The sequence below is a fragment of the Felis catus genome, chromosome D2 (assembly GCF_018350175.1).
Source record: "Felis catus isolate Fca126 chromosome D2, F.catus_Fca126_mat1.0, whole genome shotgun sequence".
NCBI classification, from domain to species: domain Eukaryota; kingdom Metazoa; phylum Chordata; class Mammalia; order Carnivora; family Felidae; genus Felis; species Felis catus.
Window position 1 is genome coordinate 19782299 of NC_058378.1, and position 13831 is coordinate 19796129.

The window sequence follows — 13831 nt, forward strand, 5'->3', positions numbered from 1 at the left end:
AGAGGACAGTCCCTTGCTTTCAGCGTACTTCCTGAGTTGAGGGACAGAGCCGGGATGGAACTGGTCCGGGGCAAGGGCTCTGGTTGTGCAGCAGACCACTGGCCACTGGGACTTTTTGCTTTCAGGACACTGGGGTGAGCTTCCTACACAGGGCCAGCCGCCCTGCTCACACCCCCGCCTGTATCCGCTCAGTCGGTAGCTGCTTCACCCCTTCCTACCCAACATCTTGGCTCTCACTTGTCTTTCTGGTGAATAAATGTCGTTTGTGGCATTTTCCCCCCGACAGGGCACCTCCTTCTGCATGAAAAACCTGTGCAGGCAGCCATGGTCTCCTCACCTGATTTTCTTGGGTTTTCACTTTTTGTGTTGGAGTGGTTGACATGCGGTGGATGGTCGTTCCTTCTCTGCAATATTCTCTGGGGCGTCTGGGAAACCGTGTGCTTCCTCTTCGTGGTAGAAGCTGCTTCTCCTATAGTCTTGACCATTCTAAAAGCCAAACCCCTTTCAAAAACACCAATCTATACTGTGCCTGCGTTGAAATGTTCCAGTTTTTGATCCTTCCCTCTATTCTGCCTTAAATTGTGATGTCAAGACTTGTCTTTCCGTTTGAGACGAGACTGCACGTGTGTCCGTCTCATAACATTAGTACATCCATAGAGATGCCACATCTTCAACACGAGACAAAAAGATATCTCACAAAAATCACCAGGTTTTTCATGTGCTGGGATAGCCGCAGCGAGAGCTTTGAGAATTTCCCTTTTATGTGCCCCCATGGTCTTCACGCTGGCCGGCTGGCAGCTGCAGCTGTTGGCCTCAGTACGTGTCACGCCATTCAGCCTTTTCTTATAACATGACTCTTCTTTGCATCGCGGGAGCACGTCCAGTACCCTACAGACACAGACGGGTCCCAGGGTTTAATCCATGGGTGATGGTATTATGCTTAACACTGTGACAATTACGCAGGAACCGTGAGAGTCATGTTTCCTTTGGTGCTTGATTTACTGGAGAAATGAAGGGCTTACCAAGAGCTGATTAGCACATTCGTGCAACACTTGAGGGGACCTCAATAGCAACAAGAGGTGGTGCACACTTCCCCCAAAGGAAGGCGTCTGCTACAGCTTGTGTTATGCGGTTAGTACTTAATCCTGCGTCTCCACATTTGTTTGCCTTTCTCTTGACTGCAAATGGCATCGTGTGGGTACTGTGGGTACTGCCATTAAAATGACATTCAGGAATGCTGTTTGAGAGCATGTAAGATGTTCCAAATCATGACTGTAAAAGGCAGATCGTGAAAAACAATGTGTACAGCATGTAATTTATTTATTTGAGGGTTTTAAGGCAGGATATCCGGTGAATATATGCACACAAAGCTAAACCCAAACAGAAGAATTTTGTGGGATTATGTGTTAACCTTTCAGGAACCTCTCCTTCTACATAATTTCTAAAAGGACTTAGATATTTTTAATACTTATTTATTTTTGAGAGAGGGAGCGACCGAACGAGGGCAAGATCAGGGGTGGCCAGAGAGGGAGGGAGGGAGACACTGAATCCAAAACGGGCTCCATGTTCTGAGCTGTCAACACAGAGCCCGAGGCGGGGCTTGAACCCTTGAGCTATGAGATTATAACCTAAGCCGAAGGTGAACGCTTAACTGACAGAGCCACCTCAGAGTCCTTAAAAGTCTATTAAAAAATCTCGTTTTTTTCCAGGTTGAATTATTTTTAAGAGTGAAAGTGTTTTTGTAGAATAACCATACACTTACAAAAATAACTCCACAAGCATCAGGCATGCTCTCCGAAGCTCTGTGCTCGCCGATGTGCCACCTCAGAATGCCCTATGTAGCGAGCCCTAAAACAACAGTTTATACTTATGTAAGACTGAACCCTTCTCTCCTTAACTTGTCAGGAAGAACGAGAAAGCTCCTCCAGAAGATGGGTTTTCTTTAATATGTGGGAATTTTTTGTCTTTTGAAAGATTCTTTGAAGATACTGAAGCACAGCAAATGCTTTGGCAAGACATGTTTTGCCCAGTGAAATGAGGACCAAGGCAATGGGTGACTCCTTGTAGAAGGGAAATATTGACTCTGAAACACTTACCAAAAACGTTGGCTTCAGTCAGAACTTACAATAGATTTTTGCATTTAGATTTGGTTTCACTTTGTTCAAAATGGAAGAGAGAAAACTTGCTATACTTTGATGCTTTGCCTTCATTTCCTAGACTGCAGATCAAAATCGCCAGTTGCAAGAGAGCCTGGAGGTGGTGGAGCAGAAGATGCAGCAGACCCTGAGGAAGGCTAAGACGCTGTGCGAGGTGGAAGACAAGCGGGCCCAGATGGTGGCCGCCCTCTGCAATGTGGGGCCCACCTTTCCTCCTGGGTCCCCTGATGGGAATGTCATTTTCATGGCTGTTCGTTCTTCTATCTCGATTATCACCGGTAACATCGGCAAACCAAAATCCGTTAACAAAGTGACATCTCTCTTTGGTATTACTTTGAGATTGGAATGCTTTTCAAAATGCAGGCATCATCCCCATTTTTTTCACCTCCCGTTTTGTCTGATGTGTGGTTTGCAGGTGACTGCAACAAAGACTCACTGCTTTTTAGAGTTAAGTCAACGACTTAAATCTGAAGATGTCAGCCTTGGATAGGACAGGGGTGCTTGGCGGGCTCAATCTGGAGTTTTGGACTGGATATCAGGGTCACGAGTTTGAACCCCACGTAAGATATAGAGCTTACAAAAAATTAATGAAAGCATGGAATATTTCCCAGAAATAAGAAAAGCATATTCTGTTTTCCTTTTAATAGGAAATTTATTGTCAAATTTGGTTCCATACAACACCCAGTGTTCAACCCAACACATGCCCTCCTGAATACCCATTGACTACCCTCCCCTCCCTCCCACCCCTATCTGCCCTCAGCTTTTTCTCAGTTTTTAAGAGTCTCATGCTTTGGCTCTCTCCCACACTAACTTCTTTTTTTTCCTACGCCTTTTTCATGGGTTCCTTTTAAGTTTCTCCAGATTCACTTGAGTGAACACATATCGTATCTGTCTTTCACTTACCATAACACTCTCCAGTTCAATCCACATTGCTACAATTGTCCATATTTTATTCTCATTGGCACGTAGTACTCCATTGTGTATATAAACCACAGTTTCTTCATCCATTGATCCGTTGATGGACATTCAGGCTCTTTCCACAATTTGGTTATTGTTGACATTGGTGCTATTAATATTGGGGTATAGGGGCCCCTATGCATCAGTACTCCTGTATCCCTTGGGTAAATTCCTAGCAGTGCTACTGTTGTGTCATAGTTAAGATCTATTTTTAATTTTTTGAGGAAACTCGGCACTGTTTTCCAGAGCTGTTGCAGCAGTTTGCATTCCCACCAACGGTGCAGGAGGGCTCCTGTTTCACCACATCCTCGCCAGCATCTACATTCTCCTGAACTGTTCATTTTTGCCACAATGACTGGCGGAGGTGATATCTGAGTGTCGTTTTTCTTTGTATTTCCCTGATGAGGAGCGACGTTAAGCATCTTTTCATGTGCCTGCTGACCATCAAGATTTCTTCGTTAGAGAAATGTCTATTCATGTTTTGTGCCCAATTCTACACGGGATTATTTGCTTCTCGGAGCGAAATTTGGTGAGCTCGTATTAGGTTTTGGATACTAGCCCTTTGTCCGATATATCATTTGCAAATATCTTTTCCAATTCCGTTGGTTCCTTTTATTTGCTGTGAAGCTTTTTATCTTCATGAGGTCCCAATAGTTCACTTTTGGTTTTAATTCCCTTGCCTTTGGGGATGTGTCAAGTAAGAAATTGTTGCAGCTGAAGTCATAAGGGTCTTTTCCTGTTTTCTCCTCTAAGGTTTCCATGGTTTCCTGTCTCACAATCAGATCTTTTTTCCATTTTGAAATTATTTTTGTGACTATTTTGAGAAAGTGGTCTATTTTCTACCTTCTGCATGTTACTGCCCAGTTCTGCCAGCGACATTTGTTAGACTGTCTTTTTCCTTGGATATTCCTTACTCCTTTGTTAAAGATGAGGTAGCCATAGTTTTGTGGGTCTAGTTCTGGGGTTTCACTTTTATTCCTTTGGTGTATGTGTCTCATTTTTGGCAATACTAGGCTGTCTTGATGATTACAGTTTTGTAGTAGAGGCTAAAGTCTGGGATTGTGATGCCTCCTGCTTTGCTCTTCAAAATTTTGGCTTTCGGGGCTTTATTGGTTCAATATGAATTTTAGAAATGCTTGTTCTAACTTCGAGAAGAATGCTGGTGCAATTTTGATTGGGATTGCATTGAATGTGTAGATAGCTTTGGGTAGTATTGACATTTTGACAATATTTATTCTTCCGACCCATAAGCATGGCATGTTTTTCATTTTCTTTGTATCTTCTTCAATTTCCTTAATAAGCTTTCTGTAGTTTTCAGCATACAGAACTTTTACATCTTTGGTAGATTTATCCCTAGGTATTTTATGCTTCTTGGTGCAATTGTGAATAGGATCAGTTTTTTTTTCTTTTGTTGCTTCATTATTAGTGTTTAGGAATAAAACTGCTTTCTGTACATTGATTTTGTATACTGCAACTTGGCTGAATTCACTTATCGTTCTAGTATAATTTTGTTAGAGTCTATTGGAATTTCAATGTATAATATCATGCCATCTGCAAAAAGTGAAAGCTTGACTTCATCTTTGCCAATTTTGATGCCTTTGATTTCCTTTTGTTGTCTGAATGATGTTGCTAAGACTTCCAAAACTATGTTAAACAACAACGGAATCCCTGTCATGGACATCCCTGTTGTATTCTTGATCTCAGGGAAAAAGCTCTGTTTTTCCCCTTGAGGATGATGTTAACTGTGGGCTTTTCATAAATGGCTTTTATGATTTTTAAGTATGTTTTTTCTATCCCGAATTTCTGGAGGATTTTTATTAAGAAAGGATGCTGAATTTTGTCAAATGCTTTTTCTGCATCGATTGAAAGGATCATATGGTTCTTATTTTTTCTTTCATTAATGTGATGTATTACTTTGATTTTTGAATGTTGAACACGACCTGCATCCCAGGAATGAATCCCACTTGATCATGGTGAATCATTCTTTGTATATTCTGTTACATTCGATTTGCTAGTATCTTATTGAGTTTTTTTGTATCCATAGTCATCAGGGATATTGGCCTGTAGTTCTCTTTTTTATTTGGTCTTTGTCAAAGTAATACTGGCTTCATAGAATGAGTCTGGAAGATTTCCTTCCCTTTCTATTTTTTCGAATAGCTTGAGAAGGATAGGTATTATCTCTGTTTTCAACATCTGGTAGAATTCCCCTGGGAAGCCATCTGGTCCTGGACTCTTATTTTTTGGGAAGACTGATTCAGTTTCTTTGCTGGTTATGGGTCTGTTCTTTTCTATTTCTTTCTGAGTTTTGAAAGTGTGTGGGTGTTTAGGAATTTGTCCATTTCTTCTGGGTTGTCCAGTTTGTTGCTTATAACTATTCATAGTATTCCCTAATTGCTTGTATCTCTGAGGGGTTGGTTCTAATAATTCCATTTTCATTCATAATTTTATCTACCTGGGTCATCTCCCTTTTCTTTTTGGGAAGCCTTGCTAGAGGTTTGTCAATGTTTGGTTTTTTTCAAAAAACCACTCGTGTTCAGTGATCTCTACATTTTTTACATTCTATATTGTTTATTGTTTGTATTGTTTATTTCTGCTCTGATCTTTATTTCTTTTTCTGCTGGTTTACTCTGTCTTTGATATTCTTCCTGTATTTCCTTTAGGTGTTCTGTTAGATTTTGTATTTGGGATTTTTCTTTATTCTTGAGAAAGACCTGAATTGCAATGTATTTTCTTCTCAGGAGTGCCGTCGCTGCATCCCAAAGCGTTTGGATTGTTGTATTTTCATTTTCATTCGTTTTCATATATTTTTAAATACTTCTCTACGTGGTTGACTCATTCTTTCTTTAGTAGAGTGTTCTTTAAACTCCATGCTTTTGGAGGGTTTCCAGATTTTTCCTGTGGTTGATTTCAAACTTCATGGCATTGTTGTCTGAAAATATGCATGGTATGATCGCATTTCTTTTATACTTATGAAGGGCTCTTTTGTGACCCAGAATGTGGTATATCTTGGAAAATATTCCATGTGCACTCGAGAAGAAAGTATATTCTGTTGCTTTGGGATGCAGAGTTCTAAATATATCTGTCAAGTCCATCTGATCCAATGTATCATTTACGGCCCTTGTTTCTTTATTGACCGTGTGTCTAGACGATCTATCCAATTCTGTAAGTGGGGTGTTAAAGTCCCCTGCAATTCCCACATTCTTATCAATAAGGTTGCTTATGTTTGTGAATAATTGTTTTATATATTTGGGGGCTCCCGTATTCGGCACATACACATTTATACTTGTTAGCACTTCCTGATGGATATACCCTGTAATTATATAATTTCCTTCTTCTCTAGTTAGAGACTTTAACTTAAAGTCTAGTTTGCCTAAGTATGGCTACTCCAACTTTCTTTTGACTTCCAGTAGCATGATAGTTTTTCATCCCTTCACTTCAATCTGAAGGTGTCCTCAGGTCTAAAATGAGTCTCTTGCAAACAGCAAATAATTGGGTCTCGTTTTTCTGTCCATTCTGATACCTTATGTCTTTTGTTTGGCGCTTTTAGTCCATTTACATTCAGTTTTGTAGAAAGATATGAGTTTAGAGTCATTGTGATGTCTGTAGGTTTCGTGCTTGTAGCGATGTCTCTGGTACTTTGTCTCACAGGATTCCCCTTAGGATCTCTTGTAGGGCTTGTTTAGTGGTGATGAATTCCTTAAGTTTTTGTTTGGAAAGACCTTTTTCTCTCTCCCATTCTAAATGACAGATTTCCTGGATAAAGGATTCTCGGCTGGATATTTTTTCCCTTCATCACGTTGAAGATTTCCTGCCATCCCTTTCTGGCCTGCCATGTTTCAGTAGAGGGATCCGTCACGAGTCTTATCGGTGTCTTTTTATATGTTACAGCACGTTTATCCCTAGCGGCTTTCAGAATTTTCTCTTTATCCTTGTTATTTTGCCAGTTTCACTAGGATATGTCGTGCAGATAGATTCAAGTTACATCTGAAGGGAGTTCTCTGTACCTCTTGGATATCAATGCCTTTTTCCTTCCTCATATCCGGGAAGTTCTCAACTACTATTAGTACACCTTCAGCACCTTTCCCTTTCTCTTCTCCTCTGGAATACAACTTATGTGTAGATTATTTCTCTTCAGTGCATAATTAGTTCTCTAATTTTCGCCTCATACGCCTGAAATCTTTTTGTCTCTTTTTTCTCAGCTTCCTCTTTTTCCATAATTTTATCTTCCATTTCAGCTATTCTCTCCTCTACATCTTCAATCCGAGTTGTGGTTTTCTCCGTTTTATTTTTCAGCTCGTTTATAGCATTTTTTAGCTCATCAAGGATGTTCCTTACTCTGTTGATATCTGTAGCAGTAGATTCTCTGCTGTCTTGTATACTGTTTATAAGCCCAGTGATTAGTTTTAGGACTATTATTCTAATTTCACTTTTTTTATATTGTTTAAATCCTTTATGATCAGTTCCTTAGCTGTCGTTATTTCCTTGAGATTCTTTGAGAGGAATTCTTCCGTTTGGTCGTTTTGAATAGTCCTTGGATTTGTGCGGAACGGTGGGGCACTTCTGTGCTGTCTTGAATAACTTGCGTTGGTGGGCGGGGCCGCAGTCAGACGTCTGCCACCAGCCCACCGCGGACCAGCCCACATTCAGACTGGTAGGTACATTCTGTTCCCCTCTCCAATAGCGGGATTCACTGTGGGTAGCGTGGCCCGTCTGGGCTAAATGCACACTTCCAGGTTTCTGGTGCTGGGGATCTGGCGTATTAGCTGAGGTGGATGAGCAAGGGGCACAGTGTCCGGATGGGCAGGCTCAGCTCACTTTTCCTTCAGTGAGCCGCTTCAGGAGGGACCCTGCGACACCAGGAGTGAGTCTGACCCGCCGCCGGAAGGATGGAGACGCAGAAGCACAACATTCGTTGTTTGCACGGTGAAAGTTCCCTGATAAGAACTGGTTCCCTTTGAGGTATTGGCTGGAGGGATGGGCGAGGGAGATGGCGTTGGCGAGCATATTTGTTCCCCACCACGCTGAGCTCTGTCGTCTGTGGCTCAAGGGTCCCTCCCGTTGTCCTCCAGCCCTCCTGCTCTCTGAGCAGAGCTGTTAGCTTAAAACCTTCCAGATAAGTCCCGCTTGCTCCCCGAGAACACTCCATCCGGTCCCTCCACTTTTGCACGCCAGACTCGGGGGCTCTGCTTTGCCGGTGGGCTGCCCCTCTCCCTCCCGCCAGTCAGTTTAGCACGCACAGCCTCTCTGCCCTTCCTACCCTCTTCTCTGAGCCTGTCGTTTAAGCTTGGCTTTGGAGAATCTGTTCTGCTAGTCTGATGATTTTCTGGGTTATTTAGGAAGGTATGGGTGGAATCTAAGTAATTAGCAGGACACAGTGACCCCAGCGTCCTCCTATGCCACCATCTCCCTGAAATCTCCTCAATCTTATTCTCTTTTAAACGTAATCATTTTTTATTAAAAAATTCTTAAAGGTTCATTTATTTTGAAATTCACACAGAGAGAATGGGCACATGCATGAGTAGGGAGGAGGTAGAGAATCCCAAGTAAGCTCCGTGCTGTCAGCACAGAGCCTGACACAGGGCTTGAACTCACAAACCTTGAGTTCATGACCTGAGCTGAATCCAAGAATCAGAAACCCAACTGACTGAGCCACACACATTTGTAAAAAAACATTTTTAAGTAAATCAGTCCAAAGTTCAACAGTAGAGGAAAGGCATGTGCCAAATTCCCTGCCCTCAGAGCTCTCACAGCCCTCACCACCCTTGGGGGAATCCAGCAGTTGAAGATGTAGTTTCCAGGCAGGATGTCAGTGCGGGATCGAGTGCAGGACGAGGAAGCACGTGACTGGGCAGTCAGTCCATCCTTCCGAAGCCTGGGCTGAGGGAGCTTGTAGCAGGGAACATGTCACTGCTTCTGTGTCACCGATTCCATTTCTATGAGGGTACAAGTGGGAAGGGGGTGGGGTTGTCACGGTTTGCTGACCCAGAAGGCTGCTATCAGGCAGGCAGTATTGGGAACTCTCAGGCCGACAGCTCCAACTGAGCTTCTCCTCCTTTGTGATCTGCATGTCAAGTCTTCTTTTGTCCCCTATCCTCTCTCCTGTCCCTGGTTGACCGTGTAACCCAACAGTTTGTCTTTGGACACTCTGTTGCTGAGGAAGCTAAACTGTTGGAAATCACTTCCCAGCTCATGAAGAGAGCACGCCTTCTTGCTCTGTCCCACTTGCTGTTTCCTGCTCTCTGTGCTGAGTGGGTATGGGTGTCTGCTGGGGGACGAGGCACCTTCCAAGGATCGGGGCCCGGGGTTAAGACGGGACAATTATCTAGACCCTGTCACCACCATGGAACCCTACAGCTACCCACAAGCATGCATGAGGCTACCCACAAGCACGCATGAGACTGGTATGGACTGTGAGCAGGTTAACAGGATGTCCAGTGTACGCACAGCGTGTGATGTGAGACAGCCAGTACTTTTGACCCCACTGTTGCCCACAGGCCGAAGAGAGGAATGGAAACATCGAATAAAGGCTGCACGAGTTGGATGCACACCTGGAGGAAAAGAACCAAGAACAGCAGAGGATATGTGTCCAAGGGAGCGGCCGCACACCTGGCAGTGGTTGAGGATGAGGCCCAGGTTGGGGGTGTGGGGATAAGGAGTGTTGCCTTGTATCCACTTCTCCAAATGTGGACGGCAGTCCCCTTCTCGATTATCCCATCAGGGGTACAGTGGACTCTTGTGAGTCAAGTTGCCAACTTATGCCCCGGGATTTCCACGTGAACTCACCCACTCTCTGGGAATTCTACACCCTGGGTTAGGTCAAGGTATGCATCAATGATTAAGTGACCATGTTGTTTGATACTGGTGGAAAATGGGTGATGCATTCATGAGTTTACTGTACATCTCCCTTTGGCATTTGTGTAGAAGTTTCTAGAAAAGAAAATGTTAGAGGTTGTTTCAGGATCCCCTCTGTGCGATAGATGCTCTCAGCCTGGAATGACTGCTCCCTGGTCCTCAATTTGGAAGTAAAGTAGCCAGGGTTTGAAATTTGAGCTGCACCGGCAGCGGAGACACATCTCCCATCACAAACCAAGCGTGCAAGTGCCGATTCCATCTTGACCCTGCTTTCACATTTTGATTCCTGTGACATCAGGATGCGTCCTACTAGAGGTGACATCATAGATGCTGAAAAGTGGCCTATGACATCAAAGTCGTGATGGGAAGGTAGGTGCTTCGCTACTACTCCCTTTGAGAGGTGGAGTCTAAGGCCTCCCCTTGAGCCTGTACCGGGCTCAGTGACGTGATTGACCAAATGGATATGTAGATGGGATGCCGGGGACCCTGTGGTTCTTGTGTGTGACAAAGTGGCTCATGGATATGTGGCATATGCTTGAGACTGGCTTGTTTCTAGGGAAAAGAGGGCACTATATTTCTCTGCTCTGTAATGTCTAACCATGTGGTGAACGTCGAGGCTGCTGTATCATTTCAGGGAGTTGGTGGGGAGTCGGTGGCTTGACGGATTGGTGTCTTGATCTCTGGGCAGTAACCATTACTGTTCATTAGAATTACAGCCGGCTTCTCCCTTTGCTCCCAGAAGCTCCCTGCTTTTCAGGCAGACAGCATTCCCTGTGCTGTGTTTGTCTCCAGACCGAAACACGGTCCCTTCAGAGAGATTTCCTTGGGTTATGTAAGTTATTGATTTATTTATTAATGTTTGTTCCATTTTGAGAGAGAAAGACAGGGTGTGAGCAGGGGAGGAGCAGAGAGACAGGGAGACACAGAATCAGAAGCAGGATCCTGGCTCCTAGCATACAGCACAGAGCTGGACGAATGGCTCGAATCCATAAACCTCGAGATCATGACCTGAGTCGAAGTCAGACGCTTAACCTACTGCACCACCCTGGTGGCCCTTTTGTGTGTGTGTACGTGTGTGTGTATGTTTGCGTGTGTAGGTGTTTAACTCACAGTAATATAATTTTATCACTTGTAGCAAAGTCCTCATTTACAAGGAACAAACACTGGAGGCCATGAGGAGATGTATGCTGGCAGGTTGCAGCAGTGATTTCTGTTGGCACGAAGAGAAAACTTTATGCAGCTACAAATCTTTGGAAACGTGTTATTTTCTGTATTTTCTCAATGTGTCTGAAAACCGGTTGAGCTATTTGGTTAGTCAAATGCACTTCCTCCTTGCCTCCTTCGGATTTCTTCACAAAGCCGTGTGAAGTGTGGGAGGATGTCCTGGAGTCCTGAAAAGGTCTGCACGCCTGACGACTTGCCCTGGCGGCAGACGTCCTCCTGACGTTTTTACTCTTCATCGTGTTACACACGGATCCCTCCAGATGCCTGGGATTTCCTCAGTGGATCGCTGGGTTTCAGAGAGAGACCTGTGAACAGCCTCTCACCTTCCGCCAGGAAGAAAGGTCTGTGTCCTATCAAAATGAATGAAATCTTGCCACTTGCAGCTACATCCATGGATCTGGAGGATATTACGTTGTGAAATTAGAGAAAGTGCCAGAGATTGCTGTCTGAGTGGCAGCTGCATTGCTCCTGACTCCTTCCTGCTGATATATTTCCTTTGCCCTAGAAAAAAGGCAGGTTGTTTTCCCTCCGGCCTTCTGTCCACAAGCCAACCTCTTGTGCTCAATGCTTTCCAATGCACTGGGGTAGCTGCTTCTGTGCCAGTGTAAGTTTGCCAGAGGGCATGAAACAGTAAATTTCCAAGCCGTCCCACATCCAGGAAAACTGCTATCAAAGAGTTGATAAAAATCAGAAGGGAGGCTTCCAGACTGCTTCCACCAAAGCCCCACAGGGAGGAATTGGTCAATAAATAACAATGATGATTTTGATGATAATCTTAATTAAAATAAGAATAACAACTGAGAAGAAACACACTGGGTACATAAATTGTTCAGTTCAGATGAAAATGGAATTAAAATGGGACTGCGGACATGAGCACTATTTTCCAGGCAAGCTAGGTGTCCTGAGAGTAAGAAGGAAACGTCTGTGGGGTTGGCATGAAAGGAAGCACCGATCACAAGCGCACTGCATCCTGAGCTACGTAGGGCAGGAAGGCTTCTGGCTCTGGCCTTCCACTTACAACCAGGGGGCAGAGGCCCTCGCGATCTATCTCAGTGTTGGCTTCTCTGTGCTGGCTGGCAGCCATGTCTGTGGAATTGGGCTCTTGGTCCCCGAGTCTTTGAATGGACTGTCTGCCCTGACCACCTGGGGAAGAACAATGCTCATGCTCCAACACTGGACTTCTCATCATGTGGTTACCTCACAGCGGCCTGTGGAACAGGGTCACCAACAGCCCTCAGGCTAACAAGCACACAGGTCTCAGTAAGGGAGGGCAATGTGTCCTTGGGAATCGCCATGTGTTAGCTGCTTGTGAATGCCTGGCACTCTCTAACAGTTACATGGTTCCTGACTCTGACCTCTGATCACCAACACCCCATGCACACAAGTGAAGATGGCTCCCTCCCAATAACACTTGCCCCATCCCAGAAGACTTTTTGCCTTCTCTTGCCAAGAGAGGTGTCACAGGTGAGCCCATGGAGAACCCACTGTCCATGTTCCCCTGGATCTAGGGCAATGTAGCAGGACTCCACAATTAAAATCAGAGAGACATAGTTCCAGGCTAGGAAACTCAGTCCCTCACTGGAAAACCTGTTTAGAAGGAGATCAAGGGAATCAGAAGGGATACAGTTGGGTCCCAACTCTCTGTCCCAGATGATAATGAAATAAATCTGTGAAGGAAGTGACCAGCACAATTCCCCAGGGAAGCTTCGTGTCCTATGACTATGGAAAACCTGTGGGTTATGGAGAAATAGAACCCAATTTAGTTACACCTGGGAGCCTGAATGTAGCAAAAGAAACCCAACATCTGACCTCAAACAGTGTAGGGGGGTTGGGGCACTTGCCAGCTTTGCAGCTTTTCCTGTCCGTGGGTAAAAGCAGTGGTGATCTGGAGGGCAGAGTCTCCACACGAGCTGATGCCCAAGTGTGTAGGACTGGGTTCTGATTCTGTTTAGTTCTTTTTGAGTCGTTTCTTTGACGATCACCTGCTGGCGCAACGACTGGGCATGCAGGATCCCTGAAAGTCTCCAAGAGCAGGATGTTGAGGCACTCTATGGTGGGGGCAAAGAGCACAGTAATAGTCACTGCACAAACAAGAGACTTCAACGCCCAACGGTTTGAGGAGGACAACATGTTTTCGTTGATATCAGAAATTAGTTGTTCGGGGGGTTGAAAACAACCTTCATGTGTGCTCACTGGGAGTTAATCGGCCCTATCTGCATTGAGAAAGAGTGAAAGCATGTCATTGGCAGCAACGTGGATGCAACGGGAAGGTTGTATGTTGAGCGACATGTCAGTCAGAGAAGGATACATATCATATGTTTTCACTCACATGTGCTTCTTGAGAAGCATAAGAGAAGACCGAGGGGAAGGGAAGGGGAAAAAGTAGTTACAAACAGAGAGGGATGGAGGCAAACCATAAGAGACCCTTAAATACAGAGAACAAATGGAGGGTGGATGGGTGGTGGGGGAGAGGGAAAATGGGTGATGGGCATTGAGGAGGGCACGTGTTGGGATGAGCACTGGGTGTTGTATGGAAGCTAATTTATCAGTAAAGTATGAAAAAAAAAGAAGACTAGCTAGCGCTATCTATGTGATTTTTTTTTCCCCTTCTGACTGTGGCCCTAAAGGCCACATCCCTATCA

The 13831-nt window shown here is 44.5% G+C and overlaps 1 protein-coding gene and 1 long non-coding RNA gene across 5 annotated transcripts in view; both read left to right on the plus strand.

Moving 5' to 3' along the window:
• The window catches only part of LOC109492447, a 56037-nt gene extending 52281 nt beyond the window's left edge, over positions 1-3756 (plus strand). For both annotated transcript variants that reach the window (XM_045039967.1, XR_006586933.1), the window contains exon 6: positions 2218-3756. The gene's annotated coding sequence lies outside the window, so the exon portion shown is untranslated. The remainder of the gene's footprint in view (positions 1-2217) is intronic.
• Positions 3757-7238: 3482 nt separating this feature from the next.
• LOC123380770 lies at positions 7239-13673 on the plus strand. 3 transcript variants are annotated; one of them, XR_006586935.1, is made up of 3 exons: positions 7239-10334; positions 10674-10797; positions 11101-13673. It is a non-coding gene; the product is annotated as an uncharacterized LOC123380770 (long non-coding RNA). The 3 variants fall into 3 exon arrangements; XR_006586937.1 differs by having other exon boundaries at positions 10705-10797; XR_006586936.1 differs by having other exon boundaries at positions 7239-8072; positions 9608-10797.
• The last annotated feature ends 158 nt before the right edge of the window (positions 13674-13831 follow it).